The 20511-nt window shown below is 41.1% G+C and overlaps 1 protein-coding gene across 5 annotated transcripts in view; it reads right to left on the bottom strand.

Annotated features, from left to right (window-relative positions):
- FAM163A (family with sequence similarity 163 member A) overlaps positions 1 to 20511 on the bottom strand; it is a 155578-nt gene that overhangs the window by 56275 nt on the left and 78792 nt on the right. The gene's annotated exons all lie outside the window — the stretch shown is intronic.

Genomic DNA, 20511 nt, shown 5'->3' with positions numbered 1-20511 from the left:
AATAATAGTACCTATTTCACAGGATTGTTGCCAGGATCAAATATGAATATTCATAAAGTGTTTTGCAATCTTTAAAATGCTATATAAATGTATGATGTGGCATTTAGAGATTGTGTTTTTTTAAACTTATGTTCTTCTAGGAGATCTATAATTCTCAAGTTGTCTCTACACATCCTATCTTCATGATCAATTTGTTTTACTTGTATGTAGATAATTTTCTTTGAATTATTGTTTTTTGCTTTTCTTCATTTAGATTGTCCTTAACTTCTATGTATTTACATTCCTAATCAGTTATTCTCTCTTTTGTGAGACTTGTCACTATGGATTCAAGCTTTTGTATTCTGCCATTATTTCTGCCCTTGTAAGCTAGTGATTCTGCTTTCACAATACTTTTTGATTTTTATTTACAATTCTTTCTTTCTTTCTTTCTTTCTTTCTTTCTTTCTTTCTTTCTTTCTTTCTTTCTTTCTTTCTTTCTTTCTTTCTTTCTTTCTTTCTTTCTTTTTTTAGTGAGGCAATTGGGGTTAAGTGACTTGCCCAGAGTCACACAGCTAGTAAGTGTTAAGTGTCTGAGGCCGGATTTTAACTCAGGTACTCCTGACTCCAGGGCCGGTGCGCTATCCACTGCGCCACCTAGCTGCCCTTATAATACTTTCTTTTAAACCATTCAGGAATAGCTTGCTTCCATTCTCTCTTGGGAATTCCTAGGGTCATCTGTCTTATCAGGTTGATTTATTTTCTTTTGTCTTACAATATTTATGCATTCATGCCTGTATCTTTTAGTTGATCTAGAGGTTATAGTCCTTTTCATTATTAATATCTCCCCTTTTGGTGTATCTTTTTATGCTCAAGAGCTTTAATTGCATTTTCTTCCTTTTTAGATCTTTGGTCATTTCAATCTTTTCCCTTTATATTGCTATTGCTAACTTTCTGACCTCTTCCACTTTGATGGAGGTGTAGCTAGGTAGAGCTGTGGATAGAACATTGGCCCTGAAGTCAGGAGGACCTGAGTTCAAATATCAAACACTAACTGTGTGACCCTGGGCAAGTCACTTAACCCCAATTGCCTTAAAACATCCGGGGCCATATCCAGTCATCCTGATGTATATCTTGCCAATGGACTCAGATGGCTCTGGAGGAGAGAGTGAGGTTGGTGACCTTGCAGAGCCCTCCCTCACTTAAATCCCATTCAGTGCATGCCATGACATCACCCGATGCTATGGTCCTCTTTGACAATGAAGGACAAACAAGTTTGATGGTGGTTTCCTTAAGGGTTAGACCTTAAAGCCATTTCAGCCTCTTCCTATACTGTTTCACAGGTGTTGGTCTTTGTTCCAAGTGACTTCTAGGAGGACGGAGCTGGCCCTATATGGATGCTGGATTCTTTCTCTTAGACTTAGTGGAGTGCCACACAGACATGCACATGTTCTGTTCCAGTTCCCTCAGTTCCTCAGTTCTCTAGCTGAGCTCTGTTGAATCAGACAATGCTTGTCCCACTTCTGCTTGAACATCTCCAGCAGTGGAGAGTTCACTTCCTCAAAAGACAATCCATTCTATATTTGGACAGCTCTGATAAGGAAGGACCGACCTGTGGAGTAGTGAGCTCTCCAAATCATATTCAGGATTCAGGATTAATTCATATTCATAGCGCCAGAGATCACTGCATCCAATAATCATTACCGACTACGTAACCAGCACTGCTCTAGGTGCTCTGCAGAATACAAGAAAAGTAGGAGAAGGCACTAGTTCTCATTGTACTCCCTTAAATCACTAGATCTGAAAGACCTCTATACTTCTTTTTCTTTACAGACAAGCATTAAAAGACCAAAAATCATGTATGTGGCATTTATGAGATACATTTAGTTCAGAGACCTCAAGACATTTTCAAAGGTATATCGATCAGTCCTTGGTTGACAAACTGATTGGTTACATAGCCAGTTTGCCCCCCAATACCCTCCTCCCCTCCCAGAGAGTCATCCGATATAACATAACTTTTTAAATTAATTTTTTTTTGCAGGGCAATGAGGGTTAAGTGACTTGCCCAGGGTCACACAGCAAGTAAGTGTTAAGTGTCTGAGGCCAGATTTGAACTCAGGTACTCCTGAATCCAGGGCTGGTGCTCTATGCACTGAGCCACCTAGCTGCCCCCACATAACTTTTTTTTTTTAATGAAGAAGAGAAAGAAGAGAGGGAAAATCCAGCAAAGTCAATCATTACGTTGAAAAAAATCTGACAACGTTCCACACCCATGGACTCTCCCACCTCTACAAAGGCAGAGGGTGTGGGTATCCTGTCATATCTCTTCTTTGGGGACAAGACCTGAGCACAATTGGATATGAATGTGAGGAAGAATGAAGAGTCAATAATGGCTCCAAAGTTGTACTGATTGGGGACCTTAAGTTTTTTTTTTTGGGTTTTTTTGGGTTTTTTTGCGGGGCAATGGGGGTTAAGTGACTTGCCCAGGGTCACACAGCTAGTAAGTGTCAAGTGTCTGAGGCTGGATTTGAACTCAGGTTCTCCTGAATCCAGGGCCGGTGCTTTATCCACTGCGCCACCTAGCCACCCCCGAACTTAAGTTTTTAAAAGCTGATTGTCTTTACAATATTGTTGTTATTATATAAATTCTTCTCTTGGTTCTTACTTTACATCAGCTCATACAAATCTCCCCAGCTTTCTCTGAAACCATCCCCTTCACAATTTCTTTCAGTATAGTAGTATTCTGTCACATTCAAATACAATAATTTATTAAACTATGCCTCAATTGATGGGCATCCCTTAAGTTTCCATTTTTTTGCCATCACAAAAAGAGTTGCTATGAATTGTCTTTTCTTTTTTCCTTTCTTCTTTTTTTGGAAGGGCAATGAGGGTTAAGTGACTTGCCCAGGTCACACAGCTAGTATGTATCAAGTGTCTGAGGTCGGATTTGAACTCAGGTCCTCCTGAATCGAGGGCCGGTGCTCTATCCACTATGCCACCTAGCTGCCCCAAGTTGCTATGAATTATAACCAATAGCCTTAGAGAACTGCATAGTACACTGAGAGGTTAAGTGATTTGCCCAGGATCACATAGTTGGTATGTGTCAGAGGTGGGGCTAATGTAATTCATAAAATGATTTATGAATAATGTGAATATATATCACAGTTTAGTGGGCTAATGTTTATAGCCACAAGTATCTTTAGCAATGCATTACCTGTGCTATTGTTTATGGTTTTGTTATATTTAATTGTTTATGCAAGAAGTTCTATTTTGATTTGAGTAAATAAAGATATCTTACCATTTATATAAGTATGTTTAACTTTCAAAAGTCTTCTATTTCATATTAAAGGGCCAGGATCAGCAATTCTTTAATAGATTTGGCAGCAATCCTTAAATAACACATAATTAGCTTTCAAAACAGAACTGTGAACAAAAGCACAATTACTGATTTTGTTAATTATTTTCTTTATTTGTTCTGATGTTCACTTATTAGAACAGAGAGTTAGGACAGGGACTGGGAGTATACAAGGTAAGGGGGAGGCAAAAAGTGAGACATTTCAGGGCAGCTAGGTGGCCCAGTGGATAGAGCACTGGCCCTGGATTCAGGAGGACCTGAGTTCAAATCTGACCTCAGACACTTAACAATTACTAGCTGTGTGACCCTAGGCAAGTCACTTAACCCCAATTGCCTCACCAAAAAAAAAAAGGCTCCTTTACTTAGCTCCTTTTATAAATGCACATACACTTTATGCTAGAAAAGTCTGCTGTCCATGCCACATTGAGATTCTCTTTGCAATAAATTGCACATGTTACAGCAAAAGCTCCCATGAATAGACACAAAGGGGGTATGATTTTCAAACCTTTCCTAAGGCTAAAGCATGACTGATGTTGTGTCTGCAGAAGAAGCATGGCATAATGGAAAAACCAATAGTCTTGTACTCGGAAAACCTGGTTGGGAGTCCTAGCTCTGTGAGTCACTCACCATCTCTGAATCTTGGTTCCCTCATCTGCAAAATGAGAACAATAATATTTACACTTCCTAACAAGGCAGCTGCTGTGAGTGCCAAGGAAGATAAGGTTTGCGAGTTATCATTGTTACCATCATTATACGCAACCACTCCCTTAGTTACTTTTTTGTCTGAACATCTGGGAAACTTTCTATTGACTATGATGGCAGTAATTAGGCCTAGCATTGCACCAACCACATTGACATCATTACTTACCCCTCCCCCCTTCCCACCCTGTTCCTTTGATCCAGTGGAAAAAAGAACAAGAAGACCTTAGTGGGTTAGAACCTGGGTTAGGGCCAGGGCATTCTCTTGGCCCTTTATATTAGAGGTTCTTAACCTAGGATCCAGGATCCTGTTTAAAAAAATTGTCAGGGGGTGGGGGAGGGAGGATTTGCAGCTAGGTGGTGTCACAGTAGATAGAGCATCAGCCCTGGAGTTAGGAAAACCTGAGTTCAAATCTGTTTTTTTTTTTTTCTCCTTTTGTGCAGAGCAATGAGGGTTAAGTGACTTGCCCAAGGTCACACCACTAGTAAGTGTCAACTGTCTGAGGTCGTATTTGAACTCAGGCCCTCCTGAATCCAGGGCTAGTGCTTTATCCACTGTGCCACCTAGCTGCCCTTCAAATCTGAACAAAGATACTTAGTGTTTACTAGCGGTGTGACCCTGGGCAAGTCATTTATCCCTGATTGCTTTGCCAAAAAAATGTTTTGGGGGGTGAGGCAATTGGGGTTAAGTGACTTGCCCAGGGTCACACTGCCAGTAACTGTTAAGTGTCTGAGGCCGGATTTGAACTCAGGTCCTCCTGACTCTAGGGTTGGTGCTCTATCCACTGCTCCACCTAGCTGCCCCTCCAATTTTTTTTTTATAAGTGCATTTTAATATGATCAATTTGCTTTATAATCTTATTTTAAAATTTTGTATATTTAAAACCATTGCTCTGAAAAGGAGGCCATAGGCTTCACCAAAGTGCCAAAGGGGCCCATGATACCCCCAAAGTTAAGAATACCTGCTCTAGATAGAGATTACTTAGCTACTGCTATTGATTTTTTTGGTTTTTTTTGTTTTGTTTTGTTTGAGAGGCAATGGGGGTTAAGTGACTTGCCCAGGGTCACACAGCTAGTAAGTGTTAAGTGTCTGAGGCCTGATCTGAGCTCAGGTCCTCCTGACTCCAGGGCCGGTGCTTTATCCACTGCGCCACCTAGCTGCCCCTGTTACTGCTATTGAAATCAAAGTAAAATCCTAACCATCCCCAATTCTACCACTGATAAACCCTAAAGCTGGGAATCTCTCTTATCCAAACCTTGTATCATTTCAGAGTATCTTAGCATTTGTCAGCCATGTAGTCAGGCAAGTCCCCTAACCTCTCTGGGCCTTAGGGTCCTCAAAGGAAAAAATGAAGGGACTAGACCAGACTACAAGATTTCTAAGGTCCCTTCCATGACAAGTCCATGACTCTTCCATATATACACATACACACACATATATATCTATCTATATATCTACATATATATAGATAGATATGTATATATATAGTATGTGTGTGTGTATATACATATATATGTATGTAAGTACATGTATATATATGTATATGTATAATATGTATTGTATATATAGAGAAGAGAGGAGAACAGAGCAGGGAACAGAGAGGGAGGGAAGGAGGAAAGGTGGCAGGGATGAAGGAGAAAGAGAGAGAGAGAATAGAAGAGGAGAGAAGAGGGAGGGAAGAGAAAGAGAAAGAGAGGGAGTCAGTCTAGTTTCTGCAGAACTGTCAGCTAGTTTTTAGGCTCAAGAAGGGACTTTAGAGATAGTCCAGCTTGATTCTTTCAATTTATAGATGAGGAAACTGGAACCCAGAGAGGTTAAGTGATTTGTTGGCAGTCACACCGGCATGACAAAATCACAGACTCTAAGAACAGACATGGAATCAGGCCACTAGCACCAGACCCAGAATTCCTTCTAGTCAGTCGATCAGTCAGGAAGCCCTTTTTTAAACACTCACTGTGTGCCAGGTGCGCTATAAAGAAAGGCAAAAACAGTTCCTGCCCTCAATTAAATTCTAATGGAGGAGAGAGAGACAACATGCAGATAACTATGAATACACAAGTTATATACACCGTAATATTCCATGTAAATGGAAGGCAGTCTTTTGGGAAGGGACTACATGCGGTGGATACTTAATAAATATTGGTTAGATAAATAGCTTCTCTGATCCTCCGTGCCCTCATCTTCAAAACAGAGACAATAATACCACCTGATTTATAGAGTTGTGAGGAAAGTGCTTCATTACTGAAGAGGCAGTGTGGTATAGTAGGCTGCAAAGCTGGTCTCCGAGCCAGCAGATTGAAAGCCAGATTCAACAACTCTACATACTGGTTGTATGACCCTGGGTAAATTATTTTGACTATAAGTTGAAGAAGAGGTGCCAACCTACATTAGTCAAGGGAGTTTTCCTATGGGGGGAGCATCATCTGTAGTAGTAAAACTACAGGCCCGGTCCCCACCCCTTAGGATCATAAGGTCCTATAGGAGTTAGACCTCATGACTAAGGACCTTGACACTAATGTTCCTTTCAAAGCTGAAAGAGACCTTATCGTTCATCTAGTCTAACCATCTCATTTTACAGATGTGGAAACTGAGACTGAGAGAGATTAAGTGACTTGGCACTGGGAGATAAGAAAAATCAAAAACAATCCCTGCTCTTAAGCAGAATACACTTGAATGGTGGTAGTTAAGAACCAGAATTGGGATTTGAACCCCATTCCTCTGACACCATATGACCTTTTTATTATATTTAATAATTATTATTTTCTGGAAAGTTTAGGTGTACTGCTTTACAAGAGCTTATATCTAATGTATTACTTCCCCCTAAATGATGCATTAAGGCCATTGGGAATAGAAAGTAGGAAAACACCAGTGTATGGCAATGTAAGATTTTTAGCTTTCAATTTCCAGAAATCAAGACAATGTTCCCAACAACATTTTTGTCTATTCATTTAGCTGAAATTCAATCTCGTCTCCACATGGGCTTCATCACTTAAATCCTCTGACTAGATCCCAGTGGTACTTTTAGGCTTTTACTAGGCTTCCCTTTGAGAGGAAATATTTCTTCTGGCTAGCTGACTTGCCCTCAACCCCAAAGCCTCCCCCACTCTGGATTATTATGGAGGAAAAGAGCAAGAATGGTGAACCAGGGACAGAACTTAACAAATCAGCAAAACTATGTTTAAGAGCCAAACCAGAAAGAAATTTTGCCCTGTTCTAGGCACATTCCATAAACATGGGTGTGACTAGGCTTGAGCAGGCAGTTCTGTGTACTGTCAGCCTATGAGTGACCAATCACCCCCTCCAATATCTCTGTTTGACTTTGCTCATGAACACATTGCTCATATTCTATCTTGTATTAAAGCTAGCTGTGAATCAATCTGACAAGCAAAGGTGATGGCTGTGTGAATAGGATGGAGAATCATAGGGGAGGAGTAGAAATATTGCCTTGCTGCAGTGAGAGGCCAGTTGAGATTAGATGACAAATTTATGAAGGACCCTGTTAGCTCAGTTTTATGGTTTGCTCTTGGTCTATTCAGCAAGCACATGAGAAGGATCAAAGGAGGTGCATGGTGCTAGTAATCCAGGTTTGGGGTCAATAAAGGTTGGGTGGTGACTGGACAGTGGAGTGACGGATGAAGGATGAAGGCTATGGTGAAGAGTTCAATTATTTCACCAACATGTTGAGGAGAGTATAGCTAGATAAGAGAGGATAGCCTGAGAAGTACTGAGGGAAGAGGAATTAAAGGTCGTGGTGAAAAAAAACCAAAAAGACAAACAAAAAACAAAGGGGCAGCTAGATGGCGCAGTGGATAAAGCACCGGCCCTGGATTCAGGAGGACCTGAATTCAAATCCGGATTCAGACACTTGATACTTACTAGCTGTGTGACCCTGGGCAAGTCACTTAACCCTCATTTCTCTGCAAAAAAAAAACCAAAAACCACCACCACCACCACCAACAACAACAACAAGACAAACAATAAAGGTCATGGTGAGGACTAAGAATAGAGTTAGGGGTCATAAGGAGAAATGGAATGATAAAAGATTATGATAGTGTTAAGGAATTTCAGAATATGACTCGGAACACTTGTGGGGGGTGGCAAGAGCAAGGGTATAATCATCATTATATGTCGCTAAGGTGGAGTAGAGGAGCAGATTTGATAGATATTTGATAGTTATTTGAGGGAACTTGAAAACACTTATTGAAGTTCCCTAATATAAGAGTAGGAGTTAGGGTGAAGAGGGAGACCATGAGCCATGAACTGAACTAATTGAAAAAAGGAGAGACTGTCCTGGGGGGTGGTCTTTAGGTAATGCCCACCAGGATCTGGAGTGGGTGATAAATTTGGTCAGTCAGTCAGTCAGTCAGTCAACAAGCATTTACTAAACGCATACTAGGCACTGTCCTAAGTGCTGTTCATACAACAAAAGGCAAAGTCCAGTCCCTGCCTTTCAAGAGTTCACATTCTAATGGAGGAGACAATATGGAAATAGTTATGAACCTACAGTAGCTGTGTACCTCATTTCTCACCTGGCTGTAGTCCTTGGGGCTTCTCTGACTGACTCCTCCACCATGCCCCATGATGGGATAACCTCATCATCCCGGAAGATCTCATCAGCCTTGATCCTCTACCTCATCACTACCATCTGCCTCTCTGAATGGAGAGTGGGGCCATGAATGCCAAACCTCTAGTTAAGGAGAGAGCTCAGCTCAGACGTCTCATTTCTCATGTGGCTGCAATAACCTTGGGACTTCTCCACTAGACTCCCAAGTAAGGTACCTTCCCTCCACCCTCTGCCATAGCTTGGTAGCTTCCTTTTGTGCTTTGGCCTCCCCATTAAATTGTAAGGTTCTCGAGGGCAGGCATAGTCTTTCATTTTTTTATATGTACTTGTATCCCCCATGCTTAGCACAGTGCCCGACACAGAGTAGGTAATTTTGGGGGGGGGCAAGGCACTGGGGGTTAAGTGACTTGCCCAGGGTCACACAGCTAGTAAGTGTCAAGTGTCTGAGGCCAAATTTGAACTCATGTCCTCCTGAATCCAGGGCCAGTGCTTTATCCACTGTGCCACCTAGCTGCCCCCCTCAGAGTAGGTTCTTGATAAATATTTATTAACTATTGACTATAAAATATATATAGTATAAATGGGAGACAGTGGGTAGAGAGAATCGAGAAGTCAGAGGTGTGGGAGAGAGAGCATATCAGCCATAGAGGATAGCCAGTGCAGATACATAGTGATGGGAGGTGGAATGTCAGGATTAAGGAATAGCAAACAGACCGGTATAGCTGGAATAGGAGAATAAGTACAAGAAGACTCTAGAGGTAGGAATGGACCAGACTACGAAGGGTTTCAAATGTCAAACAATTTTGAATATTTCATCTTAGAGGTGATAGGGAGCCATTGGAGTTTATTGAGGAGGATGGTGATATGGTCAGACCAGCATTTTAGGAAAATCAGCTGAGTGGAGGATGGATTGGAACGGGATGAGGCTCAAGGCAGGGAGACCAATTAAAAGACTATAACTCCTTACCTTCATAATAGCACAGCACCTGAGAAGTATCACAGTAGACTCTTGGTAAATGTTTGTTGAATGAATTGCAAGCTTCCTGAGGGCAGGGACTATTTAGTTTCAATTCAATTCAATATTATTATCATTATATATAAATGCTCCTCTTGTTACTTTGTGCCTCACCATTTGGGAAGCTTTCCTATTTTCTAGAATAGTGTCTGCCACATAGTGGGCACTTAAAAATATTTGTTAATTGATAGATTGAATAAGGTAATAGTGGTGAAGTCTAGCATCACATTATCCATAATTAATTAACTCTATACTCCCCTTTTTGTTCCCACTGCAACCTCTGCTCTTCTGAAAAACATAGTAAGAAGACTTTTTGGGGACTGGAATCCCCAGGTTCCAAACAGAAAATTCTATGTAGAATTCAAAAAGCATGTTTTCTATGTGTAAATTGCTATGCTAGGTACCAGGAATACAAATCCAAAGACTTTACATTCTTTTTTTTTCTTTTGACCATAGCATTTTTGCTTATTTATTTTCATTGTCTTTTTAATAAAAAAAAATAATAACCTATTTTCTCTTCCTCCTACCCCATCCTCAACTGGAAAAAGAAGAGGGGTGGCTAGGTGGTGCAGTGTATAAAGCACTAGCCCTGGATTCAGGAGTACCTGAGTTCAAATCTGGCCTCAGACACTTGACACTTACTAGCTGTGTGACCCTGGGAAAGTCACTTAACCCCATTGCCCTGCAAAAAAAAGAAAGAAAAACCAAACCCTTGTAATAAATATGCATGGTAAAGCAAAAAAAAAAATCTCACATTAGCCATGTCCAAAAAACCCAAAGATGTTACAATTTTATATAAAAAATTTTTATGTTCCCAGTGCCTTTGCATGTATCTTACACGTAATAGGAGTTTAATGCCATAAGCACTCATTTGTTGAATTGAATGGCTCTGGATTCAGCAGAACCTGAGTTCAAATCCAGGATCAAATACTGCACACTTACTAGCTGTATGACCCTGGGCAAGTCACTTAACCCCCATTGCCCTGCCCACCCCCCAAAACAACGACAACAACAAAACCAAAGAATTGAATGGCCAACTGTAAACAATTGGGCTGGGGCCAACAGGTTGTTTTAGGGGTCCTCACCATGATCCTTCACCCTTCACCTTACTCTAGGCATTTCATTCTGTGCTCTACGTAGTTTAGCCAGTTTGTAACTTTAGGAAATTATAATAATATTAATAGCTAACATTTATCTAGCATTTGAGGCAACTGGTAGCTCAGTGGATAGAGCACTGGGATCTGGATTCAGGAAGACCTGAGTTCAAATCTGGTCTCAGACACTTCCTAGTTGTGTGACCTTAATCAAGTCATTTAACCTCTGATTGCCTGACAAAAGGATCCACTGCATCTACTGGAGAAGGAAACGTCAAACCATTTTAGCATTTTGCCAAGAAAACCCCATGGACAGTTGGTCCACAAGGTCATAAAGAGTTGCACACAACTGATTAACTGAACAACAACCATATAACCCTATGTGCCAGGCACTGTGTTAGGTGCTTTACCACCATTATCTCATTTGATCCTCACAACAGCCTTGGAAGGTAAATGCTATCATTCCCATTTTACAGTAGACGAAACTAGGACAAACAAAAGTCAGGTGACTTGCCCAGAGTCACACAGCTTTGAAGTATCTGAGGCTAGATTTGAAATCAGGTCTTGTCTCCAGGTCTAGCAACCCAACCACCGTACCACCTAGTCGACTCAGAGAACCTTTTTGTTAGAGAAGCAGATTCACAGAACCTTTAAACAGGTATGTCTGTAGAGCTGTGAACTGGTCCAGTCATTCTAGAAAGCAATTTGGAACGACACTCCCAAAGTCACTAAATTGTGCATACTCTTTGAACCAGTGATGCCACTACCAGGACGATGCCTCAAAGAAATCAAAGAAAGAGGAAAAGGAACTGTCTGTACAAAAATATTTATAGTAGCTCTCTTTTGTAGTAATAAAGAATTGGAAACCAAGGAGGTGCCCATCGAATGGGGAACTGATGAACAAATTATGGTATGTTGGTTAAGTGGGTGAGCTTTAATGACAAAGACAGGGCCAGTGTTAATAAAGGAAAATTGATGCTGGCTTAAAACTCATAACTGAAAGGGGTACTAGAGTCAGAGACCTGAATTCAGTTCTGTCACTTTAAAATTACCAAAAAAAAAAAAATAAAAACAATCATCTAGGGCAGGAGCTCCGAGAACTTGTTTTAAAAAATATTTCCCAAACTGTGTTGTTGTTGTTATTGAGTTGTTTCCGTTCTGTCTGACTCTTTATGACCCCATTTGGGGTTTTCTTTTCAAAGATAGTGGAGTGATTTGCCATTTCCTTCTCTGGCTCATCTTACATCTGAGGAAACTTAAACAGAGGTTAAGCGACTTGCCTAGGGCCGGATTTGAACCCAAATTTGGATTTCGACTCCAAACCCGTCATTCTATCTATGGCACCACCTAGCTCTTGGAATCCTATGTATTTTGTTATGCATTTCAAACCATTATTCTGACAAAAGGTCTGCAGGCTTCACCAGCCTAACAAAGGGATCTGTGACACAAAAATAGCCTAAAAATTCTTGAGCTACAGAGTAGGATCACAGACCTAGAGCTGGAAGGAACCTCGGAGGCCAATAAGTACAACACTCCATTATTATCTTATTATGTTACAAAAATAGGCTTTGTTTTTCTGAACTTGACAAACACCAATAAACAGGAACATTAACAGGGATACTAGTATTTATAAGACCTTCCCTGCAAACCTGATGGGAGGGGCAATGTGCCTATACTGTTTTGTAAACTCTAAAGCATGACAGAAATGTGGGTTATTATGATATAGTAAGGCTGCGGAAGGGAGCTGGGGGCAGGGTTCACAATAGAATACCTCTTTCTTTTTCATACCGAGGTCATGGTAAAACAAACATTCATCCTTTTCCATTCATGGGAGGCAACACTTTCACTGTTTGTTCCCTAGGAAGGCCTTTGATTGCATTTTGGAGCAAACATACTGTTACAGGTTGAAGATGAAAGAAAGGAATTGGATTCAGAAATAGCATCCTCACCCAGACTGAAAATGTTGTTTCCTCCAAATACTGAAAGCCTCACTGTCATTGCACAAGGTCTCTATAGGTCCTTAAGAACCTTCTATAGAGTCCAGGCTGAAAACCCAGAAGGGTTTTGATACAAAGGGTAAATGATCCAAATATGTAAAAACAAGAGCCATTCTCCAGTTGATAAATGGTCAAAGCATATGGATAGGCAGTTTTCAAGGGAGGAAATCCAAGCCACCAACAGTCATGTGAAAAATGTTCCATATTACTAATAATAGGAAAAATGCAAATTGAAACAAGTCTGAGGTTTTACCCCCCTCCCCCCCCCCCCCGACACACACAATCTGATTGGAAAAGACAGTAAAAAAGGAAAATGGTGAATGTTGGAGGGGTTATGTGGAGCTGTGAATTGGTCCAGTCCTGGGAAGCAATTTGGAACTATATCCCCAAAGTCAATAAACCGTGCATACTCTTTGAACCAATGATACCACTACTAGAACTATGCCCCAAAGAAATCAAAGAAAGAGGAAAAGGACCCTCAGGTCTATGGGGTCTTCTCTTCTTCCATCAAATGAAAGTTATTAGTGATAGAGGAGGCTACAAGTTAACAGATAACCTATCAACTGTAGCTAAAAAGGGTTAACAGATAACCTAAGATTTGATCAATAGTAGCTAAAAAGGTTAACAGAGAAACTAAGATCTGAGCAACTAGAGGGTTACTATCAACCAACAATATCAACAGAAGCTTAGGGAAGATAACTAGAGACCATTAACCATTGATAGCTATTAATATTCCTAGATAACAGGAAACAGAAACTGTACCTAGAAACCAAATCTTAAAGTAAAAAAATATTATAAACAGAGAGACCCTTGGGGTCTGACAAGTTTGAGCATGTCTTTAGGAACGTGCACAGAAAGACCAAATGTGTCCTTATGTTCACCTTATGATGTTTAAACTCCTGGTGAGAAAGGTACTTGCCCTGGAGGACTTCTTAGGACCCCAGGAAGTCCAAATTAGGATATGAACCTCCCTAAGGAGGAGATTAAGATAATGAAGAGGGGCAGCTAGATGGCACAGTGGATAAAGCACTGGCCCTGGATTCAGGAGGACCTTAGTTCAAATCCAGCCTCAGTCACTTAACACTTACTAGCTGTGTGACCCTGGGCAAGTCACCTAATCCTCATTGCCCCACCAAAAAAAAAAAGGTAATGAGGAGATAACCTACTTTTCCCACTATAAATATAACCATTTTCCATCTCCCACAGTGACACCTTTGGGTGATTCTCCCTGTGGCCTCACAGTATTTTAACAAAACTTGGGAAACTGAGTCACTGAGTCTTGTAATTCTTTGGGACACTTCAGGATCAATTTGATGGATTAAATCCATCCCTACTTCATTAGTACAATCACAAAAGCTCAGAGCCCCCAGTTAGGAATATTCCTGACATTCAGACATGGGTTTGTTTCTACTATTGTTTTTCAGTTGTGTCCAACTCTTCTGTGACCCTGTAGACCATACTATCCATGGGGTTCTATTGGCAAAGATACTGCAGTGTTTTGCCATTCCCTTCTCTGGTGGATTAAGACAAACAGAAGTTAAGGGACTTGCCCAGGATCACATAGCAATAAGTGTCTGAGCCTGGATTTGAACTCAGGTCTTCTTGACTCCAAGCCTAGAACCCTATTTACTGAGCCAACTAGGTTCTCTGCCTTAATTTATTTTTTTTTTTAGCATCCCCTGCTAACATCTGACCTGTATATTTGAAGCAACCTGAGGATACCAGAAACATTTGAGTAAAAGAAGCAAGCTGTGTATACTTCAGTGTCTATTCCTGGTCAGAGATGAGGAAAAGAAAGGGTCGACCTCCCCCAACCTTTTTTTAAAAATTACCTAAGTCCTTGCTTAAAGTGAGTGTTGCTAATAGATTCAGTCCGACTCCTCTGTTCCAAGATGGTTGCTAAGGTCTGCTGGTCCAACTGGATTCCCCCTTCTCTGGCACAGTCCCACCTTCCTTTTGGTTTCTCCCTTGGGTTAGTTCTGTTGGTTGCTATTCCTGTGCTTAGTTAAGCTCATTAAGTTTCAACCCTGCGGAAGCCACTTAACTTCTGATTGCCTCACTTTCCTTAACTGTAAAATATAGATAGTAATAGCACCTACCTCCTGGGGTTGTTGTAAGGCTCAAATCACACACACACACACACACACACAGATATAGATAGATATAGATAGACAAAAAGAGATAGATTATAGGTATGGTTATGGATATATAGAGACATGAGAGAGATATAGAGATAGAGATAGATAGATATATAGATGTTATAGACACACATAGAATGCTAAACATATAGTAAGCACTATATAAATGCTTATTCCCTTCCTATTCTAAGACTGTAAATTAGGGATGAGTTGCTGATCTGCATCTCTGGAGGGAATTTTTATACTAGGAATTCTGATGAAAGTAGCTTTTCTGGGAATTTTGATGAAATCACAAGTCTAGGCCAAGAAAGCATTCTCTGCCAATGGCAGCTTTTGCTATTTGTACCAATTTTTGCCCCACTCCTAATACCTCCTGTTTGCATTTCTTCCCTGCTCCCTACCCCACAGTGACCAAAGTCTAAAATAGGACATGTGGTCTGATGAAGAAAGAATAGTTCTTTTGCAAATTCCCAATGAAAATGCCCTTTCTTGAATTCTAGTTCTAGACCAGTGATCAAGGGTACCACTGGCCCACCTAATGACAGTTTCTTGCCTTACATAATAGACCTACAGGTCACCTAATCCAACCTGAACCGCAAAAATACCCTCTATAATATATCTGACAAGTGGTTAATCAACCTTGCTGGAATTTTTTCCCTGAAAAAAAAAATAAGTGTCAGTCCTTTTTCCTTTTTTGGGGGGGGGGAGTCAGGGGAGATTGGAGCTGGGATTTCACTGGTGGAGGGAACACCAACAGAAGAAATTCCTTTTACCAGTGCCCTTCAGTCATTCTTCTGCACTTTAAAGTGATAGTAGCTCAGGGCCACTAAGGGATAAAACGACTTGCCCAGGATCATCCAGCCAATTTTTGTCAGAGGTGGCCAATTTATTTTCGTATTTTCTTTTTTTTAATTACAAGGCAGAGGTATCCTGGGCCCCTTTTCTTTACTATCAGATAGAAACAGACTCCTTGGTGAGTATAAGAGCCCTTCTGCAGGGGACCTGATTGGAAAGTATCATCTCAATTGCCTTTCACATGACTGGGACAACTAGCACAGGTCAGTGACTTCCTGATGCCCTGAACTGAACAGGAAATTTACACCCATGGGAAGGCAGGAGAAATGGCATTAGCTGCCCCCAGGAAAGTCTAAAACAAAGTCATTAGGCCAGAATCTTGGGGTGACCTCTCACACCTGCTTCTTCCCTCATCTGCTTAGGCAGGGAGACAGGTAAAGCGCTTCCTGCTCCTGGGGCCCCTCACTCTCACAGCCTATTCTTCCCCAAATTGATACATTTTCTATTGATCAATCCTGTCTAACCAGCCCACCTTGCCTAGCCAGGCCTGCCCTGGAATGTGCTTAGAAGCCTGCTTTGAGGCCTCTGATTGAATTTTATAGTCTCATTTAGCAGAGCTCACTGCTAGAAGGGATTCAGTTGTTCTCTAGCCAATCTCTGGCAGGGTATTTATCACTGGCTTTGCTTAACCTAATCTTCCATCCTCCCCCCCAACCCCCCCCCCTTGTTTCCTTCCCACCTATTTCTTTCTCCATAGACTTCCTCTCCTTTTCTCTCAATGTTCTTGCCTTTCGCTATTTTCATACTCTCTAAGCCCAAAAGGGTTCCCCTTTTCTTTGGCTAATTCCCCTCTGCCTTTTCCATCCTCCAAAATCTTCTGATCTACCTTAATCAAAACAGTTCACCTCAGAGCATTCCCAAAGTGCCCTGAGGCAATGCGGAGAAAGAGTGGAGGGTTCTGATTGAGCAAAAGCTGCCAGGGGGCTAATCCCTTTCCTTAGGGGCCTCTGACCAAGTTTCCCATAGCCCCCAGAGGGTGAGAACAGCTGGTGCCAGGTAATGCTGCAAGAAAAAAAAAAAAGCAAAAGTGGAAGAAAAAAAAGAAATCCAGGGGGAAAATGGTAGGAATTTGTTAAGTTTGTAGGTAATTTTACAATTTCACTTGAAAAAAATCCTCTTTAATTATTTAGGAATATTTCCTACGTCCTGTTGGAGAAGGAAATGGCAAATTGCTCCAGTATTTTTGCCCCCCCCCATCCGAATGGGGTTAGGAAGAGTTGGATCCAATGGAAACAACTGAAATGTAACATATATTCCTACTCTGGTTAAGTGAGAAAGGATGTGGTACTCATAACCTTTAAGTTAGTTAACCTAATTCCATATGGAAAAAAGATACATTAATATGATAATTGCCTTGTCATCTATTTCCATATAACAAAATATACTAACTTATAAATTGGGGGCAAATATGGTTCATTTTTCTGCTCAGTCTACAAACTCTTGTGGCAACATGTAAGTAAGAGAATCACAGGAAGAGTCACCAGAGGCCATTTAGTTTAAGCTGTAGGGCAGCTTGGTGAAACAGTGGATAGAGCACCGGCCCTGAAGTTGGAAGAACCTGAGTTCAAAATCTCACCTCAGACATTTACTAGCTATGTGATCTTGGGGAAGTCACTTAACCCTAATTGCCTTAAACATCTGGAGCCCTCTGGGGCCAAGTTAGATATCTTGCCACTAGACCCAGATGGTTCTGGAGAAGAGAGTGAGGTTGGTGACCTTGCCCAGCCCTTCCTTACTGAAATCCAATTCACTGCAAGTCATGACATCACCCTGATGTCACGGTCCTCTTCAAGAACACGGACAGGCAGCAGCTAGGTGGCGCAGTGGATAAAGCACCAGCCCTGGATTCAGGAGAATCGAGTTCAAGATTCAGCCTCAGACACTTAACACTTACTAGCCGTGTGACTCTGGGCACGTAACTTTAACCCCAATTGCCTCACTAAAAAAAAAGAAGAAAAAAGGACAAACTACAAGAAGTTTAAGCTGCATCTGAACAAGAATCTACTCTATAATATATCTAACTTTAAACCTTTGCTTAAAGATCTCCAGTAAGCAGAGGAGGACCTGTGGGTCCCCCAAAGGACCTTCCAAAGGAGTCCATTTGAATATGTTACAAAATGTTTATGCTCAAAAGGCAACAACGTTCGAGATGGCATTTACATTAATTTAGTGTCAGTTGGTAAGCATGGATGTTAGTTATCTTAATCACTCCTTTATATATGTTGCTTCTTCTGAAATATTGCACGTACAGTGGAAATTTGAGAACTGACCAGGATTCTAAGATTTGTAGTCTAAAGGGGTAAGAATTCCCCCTGAGCCCTCAGACTGATTTGGACTATTGTGATCTTAGACCTGGAAGATGAGCTTGAGTTATGTTTTGGAGATTTGAAAAAAATATGGACAGTCTGTAAGAAGACCGACTGAGAGGAATGAGTAAGAGCTAGGATCCTCAGCTGTGCTTGAGACTTAATGAGCTTAACTAAGCATTGAAAGCACAGGGATAGCAACCAACAGAACTAACCCAAAGGAGAAACTGAAAGGAGGATGGGACTGTTCCAGAGAAAGGGGAACCAAGTTGGACCAGCAGACCTTAGCAACCATCTTGGAACAGAGGAGTCAGGCTGAATCTATTAGCAATACTCTAATACTTTAAGCAAGGACTTAGGTAATTTTTTAAAAAAGGTTGGGGGAGATCGACCCTTTCTTTTCCTCATCTCTGACCAGCAATAGACACTGAAGTATCACAGCTTGCTTCTTTTACTCAATGTTTCTGGTATCCTCAGGTTGCTTCAAATATACAGGTCAGATGTTAGCAGGAGATGCTAAAAATTAAAATTAAGGCAGAGAACCTAGGTGGCTCAGTGAATAGGGTTCCCGGCTTGGAGTCAAGAAGACTTGATTTCAAAATCCAGGCTCAGACACTTATTGCCATGTGATCCTGGGCAAGTCCCTTAACTTCTGTTTGTCTTATCCACCAGAGAAGGGAATGGCAAAACACGGCAGTATCTTTTGCCAATAAAAACTCCATGGACCGTATGGTCCTACGGGGTCACAGAGGAGTTGGATATGACTGAACAACAACAAAAGAACCAAACCCATGGCTGAATGTTAGGAATATTCCTAACTGGGGCTCTGAGCTTTTGGTATATGTAATATAACTTTCATTTGATATCAACTCCCTAAAATAGAAGAAGAGGGGACTCCATGGACCTGAGGGTCATCGCATTGGCTCAGGCTAATAAGCAAGCTAATTGTGACGGTGTGGCTAATTAAAGTTCCAGCCTCCAATTTGAAAAAGGAAGAAAGTCATGGCTGGAGATAAGCAAGGTCTGATTGATGAGGTCAGGGGAGTGATTCAGCTCTGTCCCTTCCAGGTTAGAGGAGAGGACAGAAAGATATAATTTCCCACAATTTGACCCACCAGGATTACACAAAGAAAGTGGAAATTTTGCAGGATAAGGAATGGGGTTCCTGACTGGAATTAAAGGTCTCTCAATTTTCATTTGAATGTCTCTTAGATTCCCTTTTCCTTTCTCTAATCTCTGTCACCATCCTAGAACAAACTAATTATCTCATGACTGTATTACTACAATACCTTATTTGTTTTGGTTGGTTTTTTGGGGGACAACAAGGGTTAAGTGACTTGCCCAGGGTCCCACCGGCTAGTAAGTGTCAAGTGTCTGAGGTCAGATTTGAACTCAGGTCCTCCTGAAACTAGGGCCAGTGCTTTATCCACTTTGCCACCTAGCTGTCTCCACTATAACACCTTCTTATTTCTATCTTTGTGATAGAGCAGTAGATAGAGTGCTGGGTTCAATCCAGCCTAGCTGCATTTTCCAGGGCATGTCATTTAATAGTTGTCTGCCTCACTTTCCTCAGCTGAAAAGTGAGGATAATGATAACACCTCCCTCCCAGAGTTGTTATAAGGATGAAGTGAGATAATATTTGTAAAACAGCACATAGCAGGCACTTAACAAATACTTGTTTCCTTTCCTCAGTCTACTCTGTCTTCTCTGTCTTCACTGCCATCAGCTTGGCAAAGTGATTGGAGCATTGGACTGAGAGTCAGGAAAATCTGAGTTTGAATACCATCTCAGATACCACTGGCTGTGTGACCCTGGGCAAATCACTTAATTCTTTTCAGACTTAGTTTTCTCATCTACCTTAAGGGTTGTTGTGAGCATCAAATCTGTCCATCAAGAAACATTTATTGTCTACTATGTGCAGGGCTGGGGATACAAAGAGTGAAAAAAACCTGCCTCTCCTTTTATACCACCCTTTACACTACTTTCATGCTTATTTTCCTTTTCCTGAAGCTAGTCATTCCTCTACTCCAAACTCTCCAATGACTATTTCCGCTTCATTTAATAGCCCACTAAGTGCATTTCCCTTTGGATCAGACATAATGCACTACCACCCTTTTAGTTATCTATTAAATTGGGTTAATTGTCTCTATTTGCTTCCTAATACGTATGTCCTCAGACTATAAGTAAGCATCTAGACAGCTGTGCCCATGTGTTTAATTTACTTTGCACAAGCCACACATGCATTTTAGTAAATAAATGGCTCCAAGAATGCAGAGGACAGTGATGAATAGGGATCCAGCATTGTCTGTATATACACACATCATCATTGTAAAACCCATGTATCAAAAGCATAGTCACGGTAGACACACCACAAAATAACGTTGCACACGCTCTTTCTTTAGGAGCTTACAGAGACAGCCACATTTGATTGCTTATGATGCAAATGACTAGTTAAACTAGCCCAGTACAGCAACACTTCAATTGATACATTTTCTAAGAACAAAGTTCCT

Source organism: Dromiciops gliroides, chromosome 4 (genome assembly GCF_019393635.1).
Source record: "Dromiciops gliroides isolate mDroGli1 chromosome 4, mDroGli1.pri, whole genome shotgun sequence".
NCBI lineage: Eukaryota > Metazoa > Chordata > Mammalia > Microbiotheria > Microbiotheriidae > Dromiciops > Dromiciops gliroides.
Note: the sequence above shows the minus strand (reverse complement) of the source record. Positions and strands in the feature narration are given on the sequence as shown.